Genomic DNA, 16797 nt, shown 5'->3' with positions numbered 1-16797 from the left:
TCTTGGCCCCTGACCTCCTAAGCTACTTAACTACACAATTCATAAACCTATCTCCCAACCTACTACCTGGTTACAACTCAATCAATGTCTGTCATGAAGAATTTTATACTAGGGGTTTTATTAGACCGATATCGACTTGCCACGAGTGAATTTTAGTCTCAAATATTTTATCATGTTATGACTAGATGATGACAAAGGAGATGAAGAAGGAGAACCTTCTAGAAGACATCTTTGTAGCTGCAAATATAATTGGATCAATCAAGACATAAAATGGGACACAATATTGCGACAATAACTAGAAATCAAGATCACAATGAGGACTCCCTACCTTCAAGCATTATGGAGGAGGAGGAGGAAGAACATGTTCCATCTTCCAAGAGATGCAAAGAAAGAAATAGAAAAGAATGACTTGATACTGCTACATCATGATGCAGATGATGTCATAAGTGTCATGTCATGTCATGTCCCGTCACAAGTCATCATTTTCCACATCATTTGTGGATTATGAAAATTCAATATTGGAGAAATATAATGTATAGTGGAAGACCAAGAGACATTTATAAAATGTGAAAAGTCATGTAGGAGTCAAAAGGAAATATATAAGTGAAACAATTATGAGGGTAGTCCAAGACTCACAAGGAAGGTGAATGATCACCCCATTTGTTATATACACCTTGGCTCCTCCTACCAGGCATTAGAGAGGAAAATAGTTCTTTTGGAAAAGCAAGTGGTTGCTCTAATGCTCCACTATTGGGGCTAGTGGTGTTTAATGTCTTGATGTATCTTGGAACTTTTGCATAATTCAGAAGCTCTTTGAGCCAACACACTTTCATGCGTATGTCGTAAGTATTATAAGACTATTCTTTGAATGTTGTGATGTATGTTTTTCACATATGTACTAAGGAAATTGAGCTATTTCAGTGGCTTTTGTACTTATCTTGTTGAAGTTGTGTTGTATGTGTTTTAACAATTGTTGCTTCTATGTGCACTATTTCGCTAGTTTTCAAATGATTCATTCATATGTGCATGATGTGTGACTTTAATAAATTAGTACTGTTATTTTTCTTTTAAAGGCTCACTTTTGTCTCCCCTTTCGGTAGAAGAACCTTGATACGTTCCGTAGATGAACATTCCCCAAGGAATATTCACTTGCTAATCCAAAAGAACCTATATATTGTTCTCTTGCACTGAACCTTGTAGCCAAGGAAAATCTATAATAATATATGGTAGTCGTGCCTTAATTCCAAAAGATCTCCCACACCAAATGGTACAGAGTCTAATTGGGACTTTTCATTGGGGAGACCCCATTGGTTAATGGATTTCCAAGGCTATCAACACATCCATGAAGGACATGAGAAGAACCAATAGAGGTCCTTTCTCCCTCTAGGAAAAAAACCCTCAAAGAAAAGTTATTTTCAACTATCAAAAGCCTTTTCATGGTTATTATTTTTCTTGCAATAAATTTTTGACATAAATCCATACACTGTATATGGTTTTCAAGAAAACAGAGTGTGTGGAGAAGCAACAAGAGAAAGCATATTGGAAGTAGTAGAGGCCTTGATAGGAATTCTTCCAAGTATAACAATATTTTTTCTCAATTCCTAATTCCTGTTGAATACTACAACTATGGTAATTTTGGGCACAAGGCATCAGACTACAAATATAAAAAAACATATCCCACTTCTCAAATGATGCAAAAAAATGTAGCAGCTTGACATTTGATGATGAGAAGAAATATAGGAGAAGAGGAAGCTGAGTTTTTCTTAAACTCTCTATGTAAAGAGGGCATGTTGAGAAATGGAGGAAGAAATCATTAAGGAGATGATTTTTCTTTTAATAAAAATCAAAGAGACATCAAGAGGGATGATTCTCATATTACAATGGTAAAACCTTTCGTGAGTGTCAGCGGAAATGAATGCAATATTTTCGCAAGAAAAAGAAGCAACAAATCTATTAATCCACTCTTGCAAGTAAAAAAAAAAGCATCAAGAATATTTGGGTAAAGACAAGATAAATAAAAGAAGAGGTAAAGGAGAATATCCCTCTAGCCATACACAATAGGGAAAAGGCTTGAACAGGGGCAAAGGAGAAGCTACAAAGAAATGATCATGTAAGGAATCAACCAATGATGGCTTGGATGAAGAAGGAGGAAAATATTCTCAAGGGGAGTAGATCCTCTATTTCTCTTCAGTGAAGGAAGAGAATGGCCTCAACAAAGGCCAAATAAGTCAGATGTAAGCATAATAAAGCTTATACAGAAGATATGCATCTTAAATTTGGAGGTATGGTTGAATCCCCTTGCCGGTTACAGTAATGAATTTGTTTATTTCAAATGTATCAACATTGCAAGAGAGAGAAGAATGTAATCAACTTGGTTTTAGGGGGAGTTCACAACACGATGTTGTTAGAATAAGATTAACTATAACAAAGGCGTGGAATGATAAGACGCTCACAGTTAAGTCAGGTCCATAGGGTCAGTCCCCACGTAGAAGCAAGGAAGAAGATGTCAGAGATCAGAGAGCATTGGCTTAGGGGGAGCTTCTTTATTAAGTAGTAGTAAGAAACAGTTTTCAGCCTCAGGAAGAAATATTGTAGATTAAATGAAAATTTTGCATCTTGGGTGAGTTACCCTTATTTCCTTTAAGTTGTGAATTTTATTATGCCTATAAATCTTGTGTTCATGAGCACAATTGGTACAATATTTACACGTCCCTTAGTTGTCAATTGGTATCACTATGTCAATTGGTAGTCTTGGGTTCGGATGGTGTATCCTTCTCATGTGAATGGACATTTATTTTTGAGAAAGAGTTATTAGAGTTGGCATGATACATTATTTGATTTGCAAAAAACTTTTGGTGCAATTGGTGTCATTTAAGCAGTAGTCCTTATCTGGTGAAGCATGATATTAAAGGGAGAAGCATTGACTATTATGATTCCCAAGAGAAGTGAGCAAGGTCTCAGTAGTAGGAGCATCAATGGAAGGATAAGCCTAAATGCATCACTAATGGTTTCTATTTGCAACAATAGAAATACCATTTGCAATTTTAATTGATATCTGTTTCTGTTTAATTGGTAAAAAATATGCATTGGAAGAGAGAATATTCAACCAACAACAATAAGATGAAAATAATTGGATGATGTTTCATAGAAGAGGAAATATATGTCCAGGGGGAGCATACTATAAATTTCTAGTTCCTAGAGCAAAAACAACAACTACAAGAAGACACAAAGACAAATTTACCAATGGTTGATTCCTACAAGTGTGTTTGTTTATGGCATTTGTAACTGAGTTTGGATGGAAAACTTCAAGTGACTCATTAAAGATATGAACCCTTAAGAAGAGAAGTTTGTAAAGAATAATGCACCTCATTAGCTAGACTTTCAGTTAGTAATTGGAAGAGAGATAAGAAGACACTTGTAGCCCTTTCCATTGATGTCAAAGGGGGAGAGTAAGCTGTGATGGCCCATGCAAAGGAGATCAAGCCATTGGTGTCTCATGTAAGGAGAAGTTTGGAAGAAATATGAGGTTTGGCCATCAATGTGGAGAAGTGATGAGGTGTTTCCATTAATGTCAAAGTGGGAGATTGTTGGACAATTAACATTGTTTGGATGGCTAGTGGTAACAAGTGTGTTGGAATTGATGTCAACAAGATTAGCATTGATGTTGGTGGTAGCTAGTGTGTTTTCATTGATGTTAAATAGGTTAGCTCTAATGTCCACTAGGGCTAGCATTGGTGTGCATGACCTGTCAAGCTCAGGGGGAGTCCCATGCTTGATGCAGTCTCTTGTAGAGAATCATCATAGTAATACATTAATTGGAGAAACCATAATATGATGACAATTATGGTTAAGGAGTGCCATGATTTGAAGGAATTTATACCTCAGGATGCCAACTTAGATGTCTATGTGAATGAATCAATTGGATAATGATCTGAATGAAATTTCTAATGTTATGCTGAAGTCTAGAAAAGGCCTTCCATATTAGTAGCTATTTCCAGTCAAAGTATGCATATTGAGAGGTCAATAGGTTGGGTTCCACGACTCAAGGTTACACCTCTTCCTTGTGTTTTGTGTGAAATCTATCTGATTATGTTAGAAAATTATATATTATAGAGAAATAGAACACAAAAAATATTATGGAAACACAAATACATAAACACATAAAATAAGAGAGACACATATATACGTGGTTCACCCAATATGGGCTACATCCCTGAAGAAACATTGATTCCTTCCTTTTATATTATCCAGCAAAATGAAGAGATACAACCTACAATAGATCCACTTTGATTTCCTCTTCACTCTCACACAACCTCCTCTCTCTCTCTTGCTTAGAATAATCATACACAACTGCAATACAATTCCCTCACATAAACCAAGGTTTGCCTTCTAGTGAAAAAATCCCTAAATTAACATAACTTCTAACGTCTTATCATTTGTCTAATGAACAACCCATATTGACTAAAAAATTACAATATTTTACAAGGCAAATTTTCACCTATTTTTAGCTTCGGGGCTACTGTCCCCAAAACCCCACTAGGGGGGGGCTCATAAAAGTCATCATCACCCACCCTGGACCCCCCTCACGATGATCAAATGGGAAACGTTATCTAATGTGACTGAAACAAAAACCTATGAACAATTAGGAAGATAACCAGGCTCCACAACCAACCAAATCAAGACTTAGGCACATTTTGAAGCAAGGTCAGGACTTAGGCAAATATGGCCAAGTCAAAAGTTGGGCATAGTAGGAAGGTGAGACTAGTTGGGCCTAGTTAATGGTCGGGTCGTGCAATAAGTTTATGAATCTAATACTTAGGTGATTTAGGCCTAGTCAGAAGTTGGGCCATGATGCAAAATTTGACAAGAGAACAAAGCACTGATCCTCGACCCACGATCTGTGTGGGATAAACTCTTAGTTGATCTTGTGAACTAGTCGGTAGTCAAACAAGTCAAGATGTTTCGACAAGTTTTCATAGGACTGATTCTGATCTCTGACCTGTGTGGACTTGATGCAAGTAGATGACGTCGGTTGAGGGTGACATGGAATCATAGGAAGAGGAAAATTTCTTGTTGGAATTCTAGTTTTGGAATTGATGTCAACATGGTCATGATGCAGCTAGTTGAGTTGACATTTGGTTGATTGTGTTAGCATTGATGTCAATAGTATGATGTCACTCGTGTTGGTATGTGTTGGCATTGATGTTGGTCCTATGATGATGGAACACTTGTGGCACATTAGTAACTTGATGGTAGCATGATGGTCATGGGGGAGTTGGAATGTGTTGGCATGTACATTGATGGAGACTCATGATGGTTAGTGATAGCATAAGTTTGCTTGATAATGCTGCTATAGATACATGATGTAGATCTACATGTGATGGTGATGGTTGATGACAAACTAGTTGAGTTTTCAACTAGGTCTTAATCTAGTTCTTCAGGATTATGCCAAATGGAGATGACTTGTTGTAGTGTGATGTCTTCATCATGATGATGCTAATGTTTCAGAGTTTCTATAGAGGTTTGTAGACTTATTCAGATGTGTTGCATCTTGTGTAAATCATCTTTCGAATTCATCTCGCATTAGGTTTGTTGTTATGATCGATGTTTCGAACCAGCAATGGTGGTTCATCATCAAGATGAGAAAGATTTATGGAAGACTGGTCTATTATTTAGATCAATAAATAGATGTTTGAGATGCACAGTCGTAATTGATGAATCTCTACATCTTTTTAAGAATGTAAGATCAATCTTCCTTTTCATTAAGAGCAGTTTGTATCATTCAAATCTGTGAACTTTTTTCATTATATCCCTTCCGTATTGAGTGATTATTTCATATTTCAGGTTTATGTGATCTTCATACTTGTGTAAATCATCTTCCAGTAGGTTTGTTGTTATGATTGACGTTTCGAACCAGCAATGGTGGTTCATCATCAGGATGGGAAAGATTTATGAAAGACTGGCCTATTATTTAGATCAATAAATAGATGTTTGAGATGCACAGGCATAATTGATGAATCTTTGAATCTTTTTAAGATGTAAGATCAGTCTTCCTTTTCATTAAAAACAGTCTGTATCGTTCAAATCTATAGAATTTTTTAATTATATCCCTTCTGTATTGGGTGAGTATTTCATATTTCAGGTTTCTGCGATCTTCATACTTGTGTAAATCATCTTCCGGATTCATTTCGTATTAGGTTTGTTGTTATGTTCAACGTTTCGAACCAGCAACGATGGTTCATCATCAGGATGAGAAAGATTTATGGAAGACTGGTCTATTATTTAGATCAATAAATAGATGTTTGAGATGCACAACCGTAATTGATGAATCTCTACATCTTTTTAAGAATGTAAGATCAATCTTCCTTTTCATTAAGATTAGTCTGTATCATTGATCTGCAAACTTTTTTCATTATATCCCTTCCGTATTGTGTGAGTATTTCATATTTCAGGTTTATGTGATCTTCATACTTGTGTAAATCATTTTCCAGATTCATCTCACATTAGGTTTGTTTTTATGATTGACATTTCGAACCAGCAACGGTGGTTCATCATCAGGATGAGAAATATTTATGGAAGACTGGTCCATTATTTAGATCAATAAATAGATGTTTTAGATGCACAGGCGTAATTGATGAATCTCTGAATCTTTTTAAGAATGTAAGATCAGTCTTCCTTTTCATTAAGAGCAGTTTGTATCGTTCAAATCTACATACTTTTTTAATTATATCCCTTATGTATTGGGTGAGTATTTCATATTTCAGGTTTCTTCGATCTTCATACTTGTGTAAATCATCTTCCGAATTCATCTCACATTAGGTTTTTTGTTATGATTGACGTTTCGAACTAGCAATGGTGGTTCATCATTAAGATGAGAAATTTTTATGGAAGATTAGTTTATTATTTAGATCAATGAATAGATGTTTGAGATGCATAGCCATAATTAATGAATTTTTGCATCATTTTAACAATGTAAGATCAATCTTCCTTGTCATTAAGAGTAGTCTGTATCATTCAAATCTACGAACTTTTTTCATTATATCCCTTTTGTATTAGTGAGTATTTCATATTTTAGGTTTTTGTGATCTTCATATTTGTGTAAATCATCTTCCGGATTCATCTCGCATTAGGTTTGTTGTTATGATCGACGTTTCAAACCAGCAACAGTATTTCATCATAAGGATGAGAAATATTTATGGGAGATTAGTCTATTATTTAGATCAATAAGTAGATGTTTGAGATGCACAACCATAATTGATGAATCTCTGCATCTTTTTAAGAATGTAAGATCAGTCTTCCTTTTCATTAAGAGCAGTCTCTATCATTGAAATCTACGAACTTTTTTCATTATATCCCTTCCGTATTGGGTGAGTATTTCATATTTCAAGTTTCTGCGATCTTCATACTTGTGTAAATCATCTTCTGGATTCATCTCGCGTCAGGTTTGCTATTATGACCGACCTTTCGAACCAACAATGGTGGTTCATCATCAGGATGAGAAATATTTATGGAACACTGGTCTATTTTTTAGATCAATAAATAGATGTTTGAGATGCGCAGTCGTAATTGATGAATCTCTACATCTTTTTAAGAATGTAAGAACATTCTTCCTTTTCATTAAGATCAGTCTGTATCGTTCAAATCTGCGAACTTTTTTCATTATATCCCTTTTGTATTGGGTGAGTATTTCATATTTTAGGTTTATGTGATCTTCATACTTGTGTAAATCATCTTCCGGATTCATATCGCATTAGGTTTGTTGTTATGATCGACGTTTCGAACTAGCAATGGTGGTTCATCATCAGGATGAGAAAGATTTATGGAAGAATAGTCTATTATTTAGATCAATAAATAGATGTTTGAGATGCACAGCCGTAATTGATGAATCTCTACATCTTTTTAAGAATGTAAGATCAATCTTCAGTTTCATTAAGAGCAGTCTGTATCGTTCAAATCTACAAACCTTTTTCATTATATCCCTTCTGTATTGGGTGAGTATTTCATATTTCAGATTTCTACGATCTTCATACTTGTGTAAATCATCTTCCAAATTCATCTCACATTAGGTTTGTTGTTATGATCAACGTTTAGAACCAGCAACAATGGTTCATCATCAGGATGAGAAAGATTTATGGAAGACTAGTCTATTATTTAGATCAATAAATAGATGTTTGAGATGCACAGCCATAATTGATGAATGTCTACATCTTTTTAAGAATGTAAGATCGGTCTTCCTTTTCATTAAGAGTAGTCTGTATCGTTCAAATCTATGAACTTTTTTCATTATATCCCTTCCATATTTGGTGAGTATTTCATATTTCAGGTTTCAACAATCTTCATACTTGTGTAAATCATCCTCCGGATTCATCTTCGATTAGGTTTGTTGTTATGATCAACAATTCGAACCAGCAACGATGGTTCATCATTAGGATGAGAAAGATTTATGGAAGACTGGTCTATTATTTAGATCAACAAATAGATGTTTGAGATGCATAACCGTAATTGATGAATCTCCGCATCCATTTAAGATTGTAAGATCAGTCTACCTTTTCATTAAGAGCAGTTTGTACTGTTCAAATCTCCAAACTTTATTCATTATATCCCTTCCGTCCTCGGTGGGTATTTTATATTTCAGGTTTCTTCGATCTTCATACTTGTGTAAATCATCTTCTGGATTCATCTCGCATTAGGTTTGTTGTTATGATCGAAGTTTCGAACCAGCAACAGTGGTTCATCATCAGGAAGAGAAATATTTATGGAAGACTGGTCTATTATTTAGATCAATAACTACATGTTTGAGATGCACAGTCATAATTGATGAATCTCTGCATCTTTTTAAGAATATAAGATCAGTCTTCCTTTTCATTAAGAGTAGTCTGTATCGTTCAAATCTGTGAGCTTTTTTCATTATATCCCTTCTGTATTGGGTGAGTATTTCATATTTCAGGTTTCTGCGATCTTCATACTTGTGTAAATCATCTTTCGGATTCATCTCGCATTAGGTTTGTTGTTATGATCAATGTTTCGAACCAACAACGGTGGTTCATCATCAGGGTGAGAACGATTTATGGAAGACTGGTCTATTATTTAGATCAATAAATAGATGTCTGAGATGCACAACCGTAATTGATGAATCTATGCATCTTTTTAAGAATGTAAGATCAATCTTCCTTTTCATTAAGAGCAGTCTGTATCATTCAAATCTATGAACTTTTTTCATTATATCCCTTTTGTATTGGGTGAGTATTTCATATTTCAAGTTTCTGCGATCTTCATACTTGTGTAAGTCATCTTACAGATTCATCTCGCATTAGGTTTGTTGCTATGAGAAACGTTTCGAACCAACAACAGTGGTTCATCATCAGGATGAGAAAGATTTATGGAAAACTGGGGTATTATTTAGATCAATAAATAGATGTTTGATATGCACAGCCGTAATTGATGAATCTCTGCATCATTTTAAGAATGTAAGATCAATCTTCCTTTTCATTAAGAATAGCCTGTATCATTCAAATCTACGAACTTTTTTCATTATATCCCTTCCGTATTGGGTGAGTATTTCATATTTCTTGTTTCTGTGATCTTCATACTTGTGTAAATCATCTTTTGGATTCATCTCGCATTAGGTTTGTTGTTATGATTGACGTTTCGAACCAGCAACGGTGGTTCATCATCAGGATGAGAAAGATTTATGGAAGACTGGTCTATTATTTAGATCAATAAATAGATGTTTGAGATGCATAGCCGTAATTGATGAATCTCTGCATCTTTTTAATAATGTAAGATCAATATTCCTTTTCATTAAGATCAGTCTGTATTGTTCAAATCTACAAACTTTTTTCATTATATCCCTTCCGTATTGGGTGAGTATTTCATATTTAAGGTTTTTGCGATCTTCATACTTTTGTAAATCATCTTCCGGATTCATCTCGCATTAGGTTTGTTGTTATGATCGATGTTTCAAACTAGCGATGGTGGTTCATCATTGGGATGAGAAAGATTTATGGAAGACTAGTCTATTATTTAGATCAATAAATAGATGTTTGAGATGCATAGCCGTAATTGATGAATCTCTGCATCTTTTTAAGAATGTAAGATCAGCCTTCCTTTTCATTAAGAGTAGTCTGTATCGTTCAAATCTATGAAGTTTTTTCATTATATCCCTTCCATATTGGGTGAGTATTTCATATTTCAGGTTTCTGCGATCTTCATACTTGTGTAAATCATCTTTTGGATTCATCCCGCATTAGGTTTGTTGTTATGATTGACGTTTCAAACCAACAACGGTGGTTCATCATCAGGATGAGAAATATTTATGGAAGACTAGTCTATTATTAAGTTCAATAAGTAGAGGTTTGAGATGCACAGCCGTAATTGATGAATCTTTGCATCTTTTTAAGAATGTAAGACCAGTCTCCCTTTTCATTAAGAGTAGTATGTATCATTCAAATATGTGAACTTTTTTCATTAAATCCCTTCCATATTGTGTGATTATTTCATATTTCAGGTTTCTGCGATCTTCATACTTGTGTAAATCATCTTCCGGATTCATAAAATTTTGCCAACAAGTTTGTCAACAATTGGTATCTCTACAACTTGGAGATGTCATGTGTTCAGGGAGAGAATTATTTGTTCCTATTTTCTTCATCCATAAATTGTTGGCATTATGATCCGCTTGGAGGTGTTCATGCTATGCCTTATAATATGTTATGTTAGTGGGGTTCTTAGCCTCATGTGATGAGATGATTTGGTAGTTGCTGCTACGAAGTTATGGGGTAGATTGTATGTGGTTGCCTCATGTGGACATTGTTGCATTATGTGATGATGAATTTTATGTTCCTACTTATATGGAGGCATGGATGATTTTTGATGCATTATATATCAGCCATGTAGAGATTTGTTTCTCTAGTATGTGCTTCAATTATTTCTTCCTATTCATATGGTGTTAACCCTTTTCCATTGATGCCAAAGGGGGAGAGATTTTGGATGGATAGAGATCACCCTCAGAGTTTTAGTTTTAGTGGAGATGAACCTCACATGTTGTTGAGGTTGACTTTAACGCAAAAGGGGAATTTTGTTGGCATTGTATTATTGGCATTGATGTCAACATGGCCATGATGCTACTTGTTGAGTTGACATTGGGTCGATTGTGTTGGAATTGATGTCAATAGTATGATGTAACTCATGTTCGTATATGTTGGAATTGATGTTGGTCCTATGATTGTGGAACACTTGTGCCACATTAGTAGCTTGATGGTAGCATGATGGTCATGGGGGAGTTGGCATGTGTTGGCATGTACATTGATGGACACTCGTGATGCCCAGTAATGGCATTGGTTTGGTTGATAATGCTGCTACAGATACATGATGTATATCTACATGTGATGGTGATGGTTGATGGCACACTAGTTGAGTTGTCAACTAGATCTTAATCTAGGTCTTCATTCTTATGGTTCATGGAGATGAATTGTTGCAGTGTGATGGATTCATGGTGGTGATGCTGATAAGGCAGAGGTGCTATAGAGGTTTCCAGGTTTGTTCATATGCATTCCAGCTTGTTTAGAGGTATAATGGAGAGTGGAGGAATTTTTGGCACACTTTTCAACCCTTTTTGTTGGCCCTTGTAGGTGAAATTGGTAGTGACACTTGGGAGGCATGTTTGATCTACTTGCATATGTGTCGAAGGCCATTTTAGAGGTCTGGATGCTAGCGCAAATACTAGAGAATATATCTAACTGGTGGCAGAGGTTTTGAGCTGAAGGCAGGATGTTTTACCTCAATTATATTCACACCCACATACATACAAGCCTATGGGAGCAGTTATAGGCTTAGTCGCACAAAGACAGTGTTATGGGAGTGACTGAGGGATTTGATGAGATTGTCTCCACATTCCTCGCACTGAACGGAAGAAAATTAGCTTGGAAATTTTGGGAGGCTTCCAGAAAAAGTGAAAAGGGTTGGAAGTGGTTTGAAAAGGTCCTCTCATGATGTGAATGTATTTAGTGCACTATTGGTGACCTTAGTGGATTGATTTGGTCCAATTTGTGCAACTTTGATCCTAGACCCATGCTTAATTTCACCCTACATGTTTTATAGACTTGATCTTCGACCTATGTGTTGGTTAATTATGAATTGATGATGTATGTATGAGAGTGAGAAGGTATCAAAGAAGGAGATTATGCTTCAGACCTTGAGTAGAGCCTAAATTATTCAGTCTATGAGTGTTATTTGCTGCATAATGAGCGGATTTGAAGCATGTTGCAGAATAGATCATAATTGAATTTGTTGGAGTAGAATTGTTTGGAGATTTTTGTATGTTGTTGGAGTATATGTTGGTGAGCTTCTAAAACTTATTTTTGCTGGAGATGCTAATGCATTTGGCACATAGCAATAGTTTCTCATGATGTTATTTGTATTAAGCAACATTTTATTATTGTGGGGATTTGATTGTATTTGATGTGGCCACAATTTTTCTATATTGGAGAGAATTTTATTTGTGGAGTTTTCATTTTGATTTGATGATGATATCTTGCTGCTAAGAGCATGTATGCATAGATAAATTCTTGTTGACTAGAGAGTCTTGGATCCAGTTTGAAAATAGATCAAAGGAGCTCCACAAAGTGGTAGAGGAGCAGTGACTTCATGAGAGTGGAGCAGTGACTTCGAAGCTTCAACAAAAGGAACAAATTTCTCAATCCAATGGTAGTTGGATAGTCCAATTGAAGTTGGTCGAGGATCAATTGAACATGGTGGCTTTTAGTGGATGGTAGTTCGTAGATTCGAAGAGAACAAAGTCTTCCGAAATGATTAGTAGTATAGAGTCTCCTAGCCAATCCGTGTTGGAATTTGTATATGAGTTCGAGTATCCATACTAATAGGAGTCAAAAAGCTAATTGAAAGATTAGTTGCTTGAAATAGTAGAAATTCAAAGTCGAGCAACATTAGTAAGGGTGGTTTTTCTACTGGAAGAGTCTCCACTAGAAACCTTGTGTCTCATTTGTGATTGATATGATGTGAATGTTTATTGTTCTGTAGTTTCTTATGGTTTTCAGTGGTTTATGTGATGAAAATGCTATGAGTTTTATTAGCTATTGGTTAACATATGTTTGATTCAATAATTGAAGTTTAAATTGGTAAAAAGCATATATATATCGCACTACTCATTCACCCCCCCTCTTAGCACTACTCAAATGTTTCCAATATTGGCATGCATTTTTGACATTTTTGGGTACCCAAGTGGGCCATTTCTGAGTGACGCATGTGTTATAGACATTTTTGTGCCTTACAGCTATAAGTATGAAATGTTCATAATCCAAGGGATCCAAATTCCCTAAACATGTTGTTCCTACCCCTAGAGGAACAAGGCTAACAAACCACAGCAATTCACAGAAGTTCTCCACCAGAAACTGCTCAAAAACAAGTCAATTCAGGATCAATTCAGAGGCTCCACTAACTGTCTGCGCTGAAATGCAGAGATTGCACTGGCTAGGTGCACTGCAACGCAGGTAGAAGCACTACCAGGGTGCGCTGAGTGGGAAATGACAAATGGCAAGTTAATTCAACGAGGTGGAAAGACCCTGGAAGCTTCCAGAATCTTCTCCAATGACACTTGCCTCAATGAATTCGACTAGTGATGAGTAAGAGGCTCTTAGTCTCCAAGTGGAAGCAAGAACTGACAGAGGGAGAGGACACTAGTCAGATCTCAAGCTGACTCATCCTCTCTCCAAACATCTATATATGGATCTCTCCTCCATGAGATCCAGGAGGTTGGAATTTTGTTATTGCAAAGAATTGCTGTTGGTTTGAGATTGGAATCATTGGGTGCTTAATGCTTTGAAGGGAGGTGAAGATAGGAATTTCATTTGCTGGGAAGGAGATGCTGGATTGGAACTCTTTTGGTTGTATCTCCTCCTGAACCTTGTTATTCATCAATAAAGCTATCTTGGTTTCTCCTATATGCTGATGTCTCTTTGATGTATGATTGCATTAGTGTATTTGGTTTATTTCTAATCCTGAACTAGTTATGAATATGAATCTATGTCTTCGTGTAGTGTTCCCTTCTTGTGATCTTACAGGAACCTGTTGAAGTTGGGCGAGTGAGAAGGCAAGTAGTTGGGAACTCTCAAAGAGAAGAGAAACCGGATCGAGGGACAAACGGAAGACACCGGTTAGTCCATCCATCTCTCTTCATTCTTAATTCATAAAGGAAGAATACTAGAATAGCTGTTTCTGTTTGTTGCTAAGGCACTGTCACACCTTAGGTGGATAGGATCGTCCTGCATAGGCATTTTTCCCCACAAAAAATTGGCGACTCCACTGGGGGCATCTGTTTAGTCATTTTATTTGTGTCTCTATCATTGTTTGTTTCATAGACTCAAGAGCAGCAATCGAACTGCATCTGCTATTTTCAGATGCAAAGTAGATAGCTGCTGCTTTGATCCAATCACTGGGTTTGTCTATGATCTGAACAATGGACCCACAAATGATTTGATGATCCTTTGTGATAGATCTTAGCCCTCCCTCAAATCATCCCTTTGATTGTACCTTGCTTGTTGCTTTTATTTGGCCTAAAACCGTAGATTAATCAGCAAACTGTAACCCAGAACCCAGAAACAACTCTCGTTTTTGCTTCAGCGCGGACTCTGTGAAGAGGTTCTGCATTTCAACGCAGGTCCCGTGGAGGCTACCTACGCTGAATGTCAAAACCTCTGTGTTGAGGGTGCGTTGATCCAGCTTAGGCCTTGTGCAGTTGGGGTTCTCTGCTCTGTTTTGCCTTGTTTTGATCTCTGATTTCTAAAGCCTGTAGTCAGCACAAGTACCTATCTGATAACTCCTTTTCTCTGCTTAAATTCCGCCTCCTTTTGTACAAAAAGACTGTGAGTGTTTTTATGTGTTTGTGGCGTCATTTACAGTTTTCCATTGCAAGAGTGAAATAGTCATCCTGTAGCCCTTGATTCAGATCTGTTGATTGTGATCTTAGGAGAGAGTTCATTGGCTGTTTACAGTTGATTATACATTTACTTTTGCTTTTGGTTTAAGTTTGTCTCTTTTAAGTGTCGAAACAAGTGTTCATTTCGAAAGTTGTAAAGTGTTGTATTCTCTTCTACCCTTTCTGATTTTGAAAAAGTAAACTTGTTTGTATTTGTCATTTAAAATCAAATTCAAAGTTGTACAAAAAGCTTTCTTTTTAGGCATCAATATTAAGGGAGCGGAAAACAAACACCTGCATTGTGCATTTGCATCTGGATAGTTTGCATGCTTGATTTAGGAAAAGTGCATTTAGAGTGTGCTGATTTCTCTTTGACAAATGATGGTGTCTTTCTTTGCCCTTTGTAGCTAGGATTTTCATTGTTGAAAAGGTATAAAAGCTTGCTTATCATCTTTAGACTGCATTTAGGAATTGTATCATACATCTCGTGGTGATCCAAAAAGGAAAACTTCTAAAAAATATCAACCTAAAATAAATTGAATGAACTTAACAACGCTTTGTAACTTAACGCACAACATAGAGGTCTAGGCTAGAGACGTGTTCCGGCGTCGTAAAGCCTGGTGACTGTCGATCTCGCTGATGGTGGGTGATTCCTCCTGAGGGACGATAGCGCCAGTACAGATTGTGCTCCCACGTACCGTCGAGTATATATTGGGAGACCCCTATAGGCATAAAACCTTTATCCTTAGGAAGTCGTGTTGGCCGCCCTACTGATCGCAATGCACTGAACACAACATTCAGGAAGATTGACCACCCGTACCTTAAAAAGTATTCTGCGGTTTTGCTAAAAGTTTGGCACACCCTCTACCTAGAACTCCAGAGCAGTTCCTTTTGGCCTTTTTCAGACTCTATAACGGAAAAAGTCCATCCGAGCATTTGTCACTTCGGGCTCGTTAAAACATCAAAGGAGACTAGAGTCATCTTTAGATTTTTCTCGACTCTTTAAAATTGAAAAAGCAAGTTGTGTCTAAAGCGTCGTAAAAATTTATTTTAAACGGAACAATCACCCCTTCTTCCTGCGTTGATCTTTAGGTTGAGAAAATGGAGCACACCAACCAAGGAATTCCCCTTGGTGGAAATCCTAGTCCCTTCTCCTCTTGGGGAGATGTTGGTGTGCCCCATATGGCCACATTGTCGCTTCCAGGACTGACAATTGGCTTGCCGGTCTGGCTCTTCTCAACCAATGTCGTTCAGAACACCACTATTCCTGAACAGTCAAATCAACAGTTAGACCAGATCAGAGTTACCCACCGGCCTTCTACTTCATCTGATTCTTCCTCTCCTCCTTCCTCTTCGCTTGACGGAACTGGTAAAACAAAAAACCAAGTTCCTAAGGAGAAGAAGGAAAAGAAGAAGAAAGAGAAGAAGAAGAAGGAGCCAAAAGCGACTGGGGACAAACAAGTGTCGTCTGACAAAAATCCACACACAGCACTGACTAGGCCTAAATCGCCATGTGTCATATGCAAGGGAGACCACTTCCACAGAGATTGTCCCTGCATCCCTCAGATACTAAGGGACTAGTCTCCCCGTTTGCACAATTCGGTGGCGTCAACCTCTGATAGCCATGTTGATAGCACACCGTCAACTAGTGAAAGTGAAGCCACAGGACAGAGAGGGAAAGCTAGATTTCCCTGCAAACTGTGTGAAGGCGACCATGCCATCCACCGTTGTCCCTTCTTAGATGAGGCTAAAAGAGTTTTGGAAGATCGCCTAGTTTTACCACCACGACTTCCTCCTGGATATCAAAAACTCTTGCCAAGTCCTTCACCAGTTGAGAACCCGACTGGCCCTCTCAGGTGGTCAGCCGA

This window comes from Pinus tabuliformis, chromosome X (assembly GCF_031772625.1).
Source record: "Pinus tabuliformis cultivar Carrire ecotype Pingquan chromosome X, CPIR1, whole genome shotgun sequence".
NCBI lineage: Eukaryota > Viridiplantae > Streptophyta > Pinopsida > Pinales > Pinaceae > Pinus > Pinus tabuliformis.
This window is presented reverse-complemented; position numbering follows the sequence as displayed.